This window comes from Zingiber officinale, chromosome 3A (genome assembly GCF_018446385.1).
Source record: "Zingiber officinale cultivar Zhangliang chromosome 3A, Zo_v1.1, whole genome shotgun sequence".
Lineage (NCBI taxonomy): Eukaryota > Viridiplantae > Streptophyta > Magnoliopsida > Zingiberales > Zingiberaceae > Zingiber > Zingiber officinale.
This window is the reverse complement of record NC_055990.1, coordinates 34,280,237-34,291,696: the sequence shown is the minus strand read 5'-3', so window position 1 is coordinate 34,291,696 and position 11,460 is coordinate 34,280,237. Positions and strand designations below refer to the sequence as shown.

The window sequence follows — 11,460 nt, the reverse complement described above, 5'->3', positions numbered from 1 at the left end:
GAGCATGACTGCATCTACGTAAAATTTTCCTGATGTTTTTATTGGATTCCCAGAAAAGGAACCTCCAAATCTTTCGGTTGCCCCCTGATGATGGTTCTGGGCCACATTCTCTATTATGTCTTCAGCTTCATTAAGACTCTTATTCATCAACGCCCCTCCTGCTGCAGAATCGAGGGACATCTTCGTGTGATAATTGATTCCATTGTAGAACGTGTGTAGCACCAACCACTTCTCGAGGCCATGATGGGGGCACTGTCTCAGCATACTCTTGAATCTATCCCATGCTTCGAATAACAATTCTAAGTTTGCTTGTTTGAAGCTTACAATTAAATTCCTTATGTGTGCAATTTTACTTGGCGGGTAAACTTTGTCCAGAAATTTCTGCTCACACTGCTCCCAAGATGTAATGTTGTTTGATGGTAAAGAATTAAGCCACTCCTTTGCTCTGTCTTTCAGGGGAAATCCAAAAGAAGTAACCTTACTGTTTCTGGAGGGACCCCGTTCACTTTCATAGTATTACAGATCTCATAGAAAAGCTCCAAGTGATGATTGGGATCATCGTGCGGTCCTCCTCCAAATTGATTTTGTTGAACCATATGGATCACGGCAGGCTTGATTTCAAAATTGTTAGCTTTAATTGGTGGTCGGGTGATGCTAGACTGAAGCCCTTGTGCATAAGGTGCTGCGTAGTCCTTCAAAAGCTTGTCAGCCATTTCTGAAGTTTCTTGTTCTGCTTGGAGTTTTTGCAAGTTTCTTCGCCTCAGGAAAGTTCTATCAATTTCTGGATCGAACAACAAAAGTTTTCTTGAAAGATTAGCTCTTCGCATGTAAAAAAAAAAAAGATATTGAATAATCCAAGTGCATAATAAAAGAAAGAGTTTATATATATATATATATATATATTAATAAAAATGCAGAAAGTAAAGTGAAATAAAGAAAAACAAGGTCTAGACTAATACAATATGATTATCACTAATGTTATAGGTGTAGTCCCCGGCAATGGCGCCAAAAACTTGTTACGCTTCCGCAAGTGCACGAATACGTCGTCGGTAATAAAAGATTATCAATCCCACGAGGACTGGTTATAGGCACTAATGATTCTTCACGTAGAATTAGCTAAACTACTGATGGTTATAAGTGAACTGTTTCTTGAGAAGAAAAGAACTTGGGAAGTAGATGTGAGAACTGGCGAGAGAGAGAGAGAGAGAGAGTTTTACTTGGTTTGGGAAGAGCTCTAGGAGTTTAGTTTCGTTATGGTGGTAACTAATGCATCATATTCTATCCTTTCCTCATTGTCAATCAACATGTACTTGTTAGAAGTTATAGCTACTACCCTTAAGCACTAAACAGAGAAGATCCCTGTGAAATCCTGTTACGGTTAACCCCTGTCATTAGGGCGCCTTGAACCTGATCGGTATCATTAAGGATAGAGATAGGGATTTGTTTTGTTTTCTTACTTCCTTGTGAGAGGAATTACCTCTCCTTTCGAGAAAGTATCCTAGATATCCGTGAACGGGATACCCCTGTAACTAGGGCCCCTCGGGTATACGATCTAAGATCCTCTCTTTATGAAATTAGCAATCTCAACACAATCAATTAATATGACATGGTAAACAAGTCTCATGCATATCAAATTGAAATAAGACAAGTGAAATCATTCAAAGAGTGAAAGCATAAGCATGAATCTTACATCATAACCTATCCACAACTACTTCCTGATCCAAGAACAAAGAATCTACTCCATAGACACATGAGAAAAACCCAAAGACTTAGTATAATTAAACATTCAATCCCCAGACAAGAAGAGAGAGGGAATAGAGATGCTTATTCAATGACATTGAGTGATCTTCGGACCCAATCCTTTACTTCTGGAGTTGATGCGGTGATGGAGGTGATCTCGGATCGTCGAACAGAGGTCCAGGAAGGTGTGGAATGACACCAAGGTGTATCTCTCTTTTTCGGCTCTCCCCTTCAAGGGGAAGGGGTTAAGAGCCCTTTTATAGGCTAGGGCATGGGCGCCGCATGGCCCGTGCCACGGCCATGCGAGATCCTCACGGCTAGCTCCTCTCCTTCTTCGGGTAGAGTGGCACAGCCATGCGAGTTCCGCACGACCATGTCTTCCTTCGACTCTGGTTGTGAGGCATGGCCCTACAAGGTCACATGGTCGTGTGTTGCTCTCTCTCGGGAATGACCACATGGCTATGCAGGGTTGCACGGCCGGTGTCAAGTGGTTTTCTACTTTTGCTCCGATGCGTCGACAATCACCGCTTTCGCTCCAAAAGTTATCCCTGTCAACACAAAACCAAACAAAGAGCAGATCTCCGACAAAAGAGTAATTAATACTGAATAAATAATAGGAGAAACGATTGCATGAAGAATATATACAAATAAAACAAGTGAATATGCGTTAAAACATGCATAAACGATCATAATATCTATGCACATCAGTTATTTTCTATTTGTAGCTGCTTGAACACCTTCTTGAAAATAATACTGATCGAGTTGTTTATGTCAACAAAAGTACGATGTATGTTATAATTATCTATAATAGTTTTAATAATTAGAGCATCATCTTGGGGATACTTCGACCCTCTCCAAATCCTTGGGGCCAAAATTGATTTTGGGCCCATGTACTTATTTTTGGCTGCATCCCACCGTGTGGATTTCTAATCAGTGGGTGCGCGACTTCCTCTCACGGTTGGAGTCACCGTCGATCAAGTCCCCGATGATCATTCCTATATCTCCCAGAGCAGCGTTGATACGGTTCTCCTCTTGCCAAGTTGGGGGACGCTCTTATTCAACTAGACCGGTGGTCGGGGCCTTATCCTCTTGTCTCTGGGGTGCTCACGGGCACTGCTTGGCATCTCAATGATCTCTTCTGGGTGGTCTACTCAGTCACTAGTAATGTCGATTACTGGGAGACGGCCAGTGCTGGCGAAACCCTTGGTTGGTTGTTCGGCACGTCCCCTGCTATACTGATAATAGTTTTCAGTGTTGTTGGTTCTTGAATGATGGTACGACAAAATAGCGGGGGCCATCACTGGGGCTCAAGGAATCACATCCACTCGGCTTCTACGTATTGTACAACATTTGACTTTTGCTCATGTTGGTGTGGCTAGGGTCTCGATTGTTGGGATCAAGGGGAGCTAGAGGGGGGGGGGGGGGATAGCTCACTCGCTTCAATGAAGATGATTTGTAGCGGAATACTTGAAGTGAAGAACTCTCCAATTCTAATGCCTTGATTTACTTGGTATCCATCTCCTTGAGGTGAATAATCCAAGGATCCGACCTTCTTTTGCACATACACTATGAAAGAGCTCATTCTCGGAAACAAGGTTGTTAATGTTCCATAAGTGTACGGAAATGTCATAAGTAATAATAAAATATATCGTATCCACAGGGACTAGAATAACCACTAAAGATTTCTCAACGCGAATTAGCTAAACAACTAATCAATTGGTTTTCAGAAACTAAGTGCAACTAATGAAAAGCAAGCATAGAAATAAAAGAAATAGAAACAAGAATAAAGGCTATGATAAATGTATGTTCTAGGAGTTTTGGTTTCTTTGTAAGGTAAATCAATGTAAATGAACTACCAAATTTTATTCCTCAATTGTCCATCATTTGTAGAAGGTTGTCGGTTCTCTCTTGCAATAGACAACCGGCCTAGGACTGAAATCTATACCTAAATGTGATCAATTAGGATTGAATCTATGTTATCCTTACACAGGCTTGCCTGTCACGTGCGTCCCTCAGATAATCAAGATAAGAATTCATCACTCCTCAACCGCATCATGATATAAAATATGAAAGCATACAATCTATCCTACCCCTTAAATGCCCTTATTTTACCCTCAAGATCATCCCTTAAATGTCCTTATACGGGCTTGTTTGTCACGAATGCCCCTTGAAAAATCGAATGAGAGATTATCTCTACAACATCCACAAGGTATTCAAATATTCAATCAAGAATGGGAATTATGTCCAAATCACAACAATCCACACAAGATTGAATAGGTACAAACAGGACAAAATCATAGAAATAGGAAATTGACAAATCCACAAGAGTTTTACATCAATTCAACTTACAAATACTCCCTCCATCCTAGAACAAAGAGATCTAATCCATAGAACGAGGAAGGAAATCGAAAAAGAGAAAGATTACAAGCATTCTTGATCCCCAAATCCAAGAAAAGAGAGAGAGAAAGCTTATCTATGATGAAGAATGGTTTTCGGATCCAATCCTCGATTCCGGAGTCGATACGTTGAAGATCTGCCCTTGAATCGCCAGAAAATCCCTCCAAGATGGAGAGCAATGTCCCAAATCTTGCTCTCTCCCAAAGGGGAGAAGATCCCCTTTCAAATCATGAAGAAGGCTTTATATAGAAGAGGGGTTTGGGCACCACACGGCTCCGAGACACGGCCGTGTGAAGCTCACACGGCCTGTGCTACTCCCCTCTCTGCTCAACTCACACGGCCGTGTATGAGACACGACCGTGGTATGCTTTGCCACTGCTCCCTTTTGCACGGCCGTGTAGATCTACATGGTCTGCTCTTCCTCTGGCTCTAGAACTCCTGCACGGTTATGTTTGGGACACAACCAGGGCTTGCTTGGCCTCTGGAAATATTGCACGACCGTGTAGATCTACACATGTAACACCCACGAAATGATAAGCTATACCTATGAGTATTTTTCTTTTAGAATAAAAGAAAAAGAGAAATGGAAATAGAAACCAAAATAAAATAAAAAGAAAGTGAGGTTAAGGTTTGAACCTTGAACCTCCCACAAATGATAGAGTTAAATTGGTGTATGGTAACCACTAGAGTAATGAATAATAGATGAATAGAAAAAAATGGAAATTGTAGTTAAAAGTAAGAAGATAGTTAAGTAAAGGAACAAGAGAAAATCAAGTAGCTTACCTCCTCTTCCTCTTGGTTAAGAAAAGAAGCAAGCAAAAGGCAAGTTGTCTTTTCTCCCTTCTTCTCTATTTTCGTGGGAATTAAGAGAGTGAGGAGATAGAGGAGTTAAGGGGATGAATGGGGACATGTTCATTCTCATTGGGAATAAATAGGAATGAGAGAAGAAAAGAGAAAGAAAATTAGTTAATTCTTCCTTCTTCTTCTTCTTCCTCCTCCTTCCTTCTCCTTCTTCCTTCTCCACCGAAACCTAAACCTCTTCCTCTCTCATTTCTGAAAATCCAAGATAAGTTTCTTCTTGCTAAGAAAAACAAATTCAAAAGGAAGTCCTCAAAGATCTACTCCTTACAAGAAAGAGAAGAAAGGAGAAAAATAAGAGGAGAAGTTTCTTCTTCCTCTTCACAAGGGTACCATCTTCTTTAGGAAAAACAAGCAACAAGTTGTAAGTATCCCCTCACCTGTGGTACAAGTTGTTTACATATTTTCCATGAGGTTAGAATGCTTAAAAACCTAGGATCACTTCTTTGAAGTTTCGGCCATGATTAATTCTAGGGTTCAAGGAAGTTTAAAATTTAATCTAGCATGCTCATGGATCCCCTTATGATATGATATGAAGTTAGCTTGATATTCATGCTTGTATGTTGTTTAGAGCTTATTTCCCTCTTCATGAAACTTTCGTCCATGATCAATTCTAGGGTTCAAGGAAGCTTAAAAATTTAATCTAGCATGCTCATGGATCCCCTTATGATATGATATGAAGCTAGCTTGATATTCATGCTTGTATGTTGTTTAGAGTTTATTTCCCTCTTCATGAAGTTTCAGCCATGATTAATTCTAGGGTTCAAGGAAGCTTAAAATTTAATCTAGCATGCTCATGGATCCCCTTATGATATGATATGAAGTTAGCTTGATATTCATGCTTGTATGTTGTTTAGAGCTTATTTCCCCCTTCATGAAACTTTCGGCCATGATCAATTCTAGGGTTCAAGGAAGCTTAAAATTTAATCTAGCATGCTCATGGATCCCCTTATGATATGATATGAAGTTAGCTTGATATTCATGCTTGTATGTTGTTTAGAGCTTATTTCCCTCTTCATGAAGTTTCGGCCATGATAAATTCTAGTGTTCAAGGAAACTTAAAATTTAATCTAGCATGCTCATGGATCCCCTTATGGTATGATATGAAGTTAGCTTGATATTCATGCTTGTATGTTGTTTAGAGCTTATTTTCCTTCTTCATGAAACTTTCGGCCATGATCAATTCTAGGTTCAAGGAAGCTTAAAATTTAATCTAGCATGCTCATGGATCCCCTTATGATATGATATGAAGTTAGTTTGATATTCATGCTTGTATGTTGTTTAGAGCTTATTTTCCTTCTTCATGAAACTTTCGGCCAGGATAGAATTCAAGACTTAGGGAAGCTTAAAAATTGGTTTAACATGCTTATGACTTCCCTTATGATATGATATGAAGCTAACATGAAATTCTATGCTTGAAGGTTGTTTAGAATTTAGGTTCATACCCTTTGAACTTTCGGCCATAATGAAATTAGTAGCCTAGGAAAGTTTAAAAGTTGAATTAACATGCTCATGACTTTCCTTATGATATGATATGAAGTTAACATGATGTTCTCATGCTTGTATGTTGTTTAGAACTTAGTTTCATGCTCCTTACTATTCGACCAAGAACAAGAACTAAATACCTAGGAAGCTTGGAACCTAAGCAAAACATACTCATGATGTTCCTTAAAGTATAGGATATGAAATTGGTTTACGGTTGATATGCTTTTGTACCACTTGTAACCTAGGTTTATGCTTACAATGTTTCGGCCACAACTAGGTTGAAAGACCTAGGAAGCTTAGAACCTAACCAAATATGCTCATGATGTTCTTTATGATAAATGCTATAAAATTGATATAGGATTCATATGCTTTTATGTTGCTTGTACCCTAGGACAACACTTTGAATGTTTTCAGCCTCCCTATAGTAATGGGTGATTGAGATCCAATTGGGAATCATTATGTGTCTCACATGCTACGTTATGAATTAAGAGATGTTAGTTAATGATACCATGCATGATTATGTTTTTCTATGATAAGTGATGTGTTCATTTATGTATGTCTATGAACCATGAATGATAATGTCTCTTATGATGTGCTATATGCTCAAGTATGCATGCTTTATGATATGACAAGTAATATGATCATTTATGTACGTTTATGATCCATGCATGAAAATGTCTCTTATGATGTGCTATGTGCTCAAGTATGCATGCTTTATGATATGACAAGTAAAGGCCTAAGAGTTGCTTCCCTTTGTTGGGACTAAGAGCACTCTTTATGATGTGACAAGTGAAGGTCTAAGAGTTGCTTCCCCTTGGGGACTAAGAGCACTCTTCATGATATGACAAGATATGATATGCTATGCTATGACATGTACCATGATATGTTATTTTACTTTGTATGGCTTGTACCAAGGGTGGGCTCCATAAGCGCCCCTAGGCCGACGGACTATGAACGAGTCTAGTAAAAAGGGATGGGCTCCTTAGTACGCCCCTAGGTCGACGGTCGTAGTACTGACCTAGTTCCCTAGTAAGTTCGGGGCTAGCTACCCTGTCCTAGGGATTGCGCGCATTTATGTATGTATGTGGTACAAGCCGGACCCTCATGATGATATTATATTCAAATACTATATGATATGTTTTAAGACATCTTGCATATGACATGACACATGTTTTAAAAGACAACTTGCATGATATGATTTATGATATGATATGCTATGCCTTATGGTTTATATGACATGATGCTCTTATGATTTATGATATGGAATGCTTTTATGATTTATATGACATTATTTTCTTTTATTGATGATATGACACATCATGATATTTCTTTATGATATGCTATGCCCTTATGATTTATATGACATGATGCTCTTATGATTTACGATATGATATAGCATGATGATCTTTATGAGATGATATGATATGATGCTATGTTTTCACAATATGATGTTAGATGATTATGTTTCCATTGTCATATGCTAATGTGATTATGCTTTGATATATGATTTTTGTGAGTAGGAAAGGATCTTACTAAGCCTGTGTGCTTATAGCTTACTTTCCTTGTACCACAGATAAGGGCAAAGAATGGATGAACTAGGGGAGCTGCAGGAGAGGCAGGAGATGTGTGTGGTGGTGGCTCGGTTAAGACAAATAAGAGACCTGCTTATGTTATTTTTTTTATGTTGACATGAACTAAGTTTATTTATGTTAATGTTCCGCATGACTTCATGATACTTCCGCTGTTTTACTTTAGAGAGAAATTTTAATATGCATGAATGTTTCCGCAAGTAGTAGTAAGTAACCCCGCCCTAGTAGCAGGAGGGGCGGGCGTTACAACACGATCGTGTACTGCTTCAGCTCTGGAGGGCTTGCATAACCATGTAGTGCACACGGCCATGAACTTTCTTTGCTTCAAACCTGGCACGGCCGTGTGATGCACACACGACCGTGACCACTTCCTCCTCTACTGCAACCACACGGGTGGTGATCACCACACGGCCTAGGCAGCCCCCCATGTCAGGGTCGTGTGGCACTCAAGCCTTTTCCTTCATCCATTGTAATTTTTGCCTCGGACATTAATTCCTCTCCAAAATCGACTCTTGTGTACAAAAAATGCACAAAAGCAGATCTCCGAACAAAAAGAGTAAATATGCTAAAAGCAAAATTGGAAGTACGAAAATGCATAGATAAAGCATGCGTAAAATATGTGAATGTGCGTCAAAACATGCTAAACAAGTGTATAAAATCTACGCACATCACACCCCCAGACTTAAACTTTTGCTTGCCCACAAGCAAAAATGTCGCAATCATAATTCATATGCTCTACAATGCATTCATAATCCCTAATACATTTTCCTAACTCTATCAAAAAGTTTCATTAACAAGCATGATCATGGAAACAAGTCAAGAATGGCTCAAGCATAAGTATCTTGTGCACAGTGCAATAAGTAACTCAAAACCCTTCAAGTTTCAATCTTCGTCCTAGTCAAGTCGTCATCAAATTTGAGTTCCTAATGTTTCCGGTGATAGACACGTAACCGGTGATAGACACTTACATGTCACACACTTGTTCATATTTCTCAATCAACCCAAGGTCTTAAAGGCGTGCTCAATCTCAAGAGAAGCTAAGCAGTCATTTCCCCAGTAACCTAACTCGGTCTCCAAGGGGTGACTTGCTAGATTCCACTCACGACAACTGTTTTTATATCCTTTATTCACTTTTTTTCTATTTTTTTCACCTTTTTTTTCATAAGTATTTGCATTGTGCAAAACTTATTCACAAATGTACTTTTAGCACAAATGTTGGGATATTTTGATTTTTCCAAAATGAGCTTACATGATTTGAGCATTATCCAGTAACCAAAATGAAGTTTGAGAAATCACCATGGAAACCAAGTACTAAACAAACAAGATGAATCATGACTATTTCAATGATATCAACAATCCAAGCTCAAGTATAGTGAAGTGAGGGTAAGATCCTTAAGGTCAAGCCAAAACTAAAACCTATCTCCATATGATACTTAGCTTATTTCATGCTACTCAAGATAGAGAAAAGAAATACACTAAGCATACTACTAGCATAATTTGCAACATCATGAATCAAGATAATAAACGTGCTAATATTTTTACTAAAAAGACAAGAAAGCATATGAGTGAAGTTTGATGTTCTCAAGATGTATGCCACAAGGTTCTTCAAAAGATAGTCAACTGACTATCGAAACAATCCAAGCAAAACAAGAACAAATGCAAGACAAAATAAACTGTAGTACAAAATAGAAAAATGCAAAAAATTTCAGGTTTGGAAACCACCTCCCCAGACTTAACTTTTCATCGTCCCGATGAAATCAATATGGTGGAGGAGGTGGGCGAGGGAAAGGAGGTCTACGTCATTCTCCGATAGGAAAACTAGGAAAATTAGGGATTTAACCTAGGAATCTATGATATTCATAAAGAGTATCTATCTGTTGGCTAGTAACACTCATGCCCTACATAAAATCCCTCATTCTAGCTTGATCAATATCATAGTCCTGAACAAATTTAGCCATTTGACCTTGAAAATTTCTCGTAAACTGAAAATGATCTCGTACTTCTCTAAACTGATCATTTGATAAAGAGAAGCAACCCTCCAACATTGTTCGTTGGGCATTTTGCTTCTCATGAAGTAATTCTAGAGATGCACGAAAATCTGAAAAGTCAAATCTAGAGGAACCCGTACCATAGGCAAAAGAATGCCTAACGGGCTCCGGATGTCCGGAGGGCTACGAGTGTCCAGATGAGGAGGGTTCAAGGCGTGGCTCTGTGTCTCCAGATATAGAAGGGGCATTCTCGGGGTCTAGGTCAGTAATTACCAAATTAGCCGGGTTGCGAATAGAAGTTCGTTCAGGGCAAGGAAGAGGTAAAGGAAAACCATTCGTCCTCAGAAATGCAAATCCATTCTCATCCCGACAAATTATTTTTATAGCAAGACATGCATTAATGTCTATCATGTCATTGCCATGAATAACTTCCAACCCATCTAAATCAAGCTCCAAATTAATAGCTATTTGAGTAATCAAACCACCAAAAATAATTGACCCCGAGGATGCCCTCCCAGCTCTCACTAAGGTTTGTAAAAAATGAAAATCGGAATCAAAATCAACTTTATGTAACATAGCCCACAAAGCGTAAAGCTCTACTTTCTTGATGACTCCATCACTTTCCCCTCTACCAAAAATAGTTTTACTCATAACTCGATGTAGGTATCTAAAAACGGGGTTTGCATGTGAGAAGCCTTAGCTCTAGAGGGCTCATAAGGTTGTTCTAATCCAGTGATCGAACTTCAAAATTGATTCCAATTAAACCTAGAATCAAACTTGAGAGAGTTACCGGTAGACAATCCATAACAATTATTGAAATCACTAAACGTCCATTGAAATTCTTGATTCATAAGTCTAAAAGTAATTTTGCCAACATAATCATCTTCATTGGCAAAGTGGGCGTCTAGTGAACTCAAAAATACCAGAACAATGTGAGAATATGTAGGTAGATGTGTGTACATAATGTCGCTCCAATCTAAAAACCCAATCATCCAATCTACATCTTCTCTAATCCCTAGCATGTCTAAAACAGTTGGGTCCATATATTGTGTGCACACAATCTTTCTATTGACAAGAATTTCATATCTAGATTTATGATCTTCATTTCTAAAAATGATATTGAATTCGTTGTCATTATCTTCGTCGCATGCGGTCCTCTTCCCTTTACCTTTTGCTGGTTGTTTTCCTTTTTCCCTTGTCGGTTCCTTTCCTCCGCTTGATCCTCCACTCCCCTTGCGAAGTCTCTTCAAAATATTAGACATATTGTCAAGATTAAGTGGGGGAGGTACTGTTCTTGGTTGGAGAAGTTAGATATTGAAGGAATAGATCTTTAAGAGACAAGATTTTTGCCAAGGAGTTGGAGATCTTGGATGCGGGAGAAAAGAAAAATCTAGATCTTGATA

General features: G+C 38.8%; 1 pseudogene; it reads left to right on the top strand.

The window, feature by feature from the left end:
- Positions 1-235: 235 nt before the first annotated feature.
- LOC122054415 lies at positions 236-307 on the top strand (annotated as a pseudogene).
- Positions 308-11,460: the final 11,153 nt, after the last annotated feature.